Below are 283 nucleotides of genomic sequence, written 5' to 3' on the forward strand. Positions count from 1 at the left end.
AGATGTCTTTGGTATACCAAGAGACCCAAGAAAGATGGTGTAGAAATTTCACTCTGCACCCCAAGGTTGAAGGGAGGACGAAATTGAAGTGTCACTCTCTGAGAGTTGTCTGTCTTCCTTCTACGCTGTGGCTACACCCTCCAGCTGTTGGGCTCTGCTCCTCCCTCTGATGCAAAAGAGGTAAATGCTCTTTGGTATTCCTCTCCTTTTTGGAGATTACCGCATCACCCTGGGGGTCCCCACCCCTAGTAAATTATCCTCTGTTATCTCCATCGCTTGGACC

The sequence above is a fragment of the Peromyscus maniculatus genome, chromosome 4, assembly GCF_049852395.1.
Source record: "Peromyscus maniculatus bairdii isolate BWxNUB_F1_BW_parent chromosome 4, HU_Pman_BW_mat_3.1, whole genome shotgun sequence".
Classification (NCBI taxonomy): Eukaryota; Metazoa; Chordata; class Mammalia; order Rodentia; family Cricetidae; genus Peromyscus; species Peromyscus maniculatus.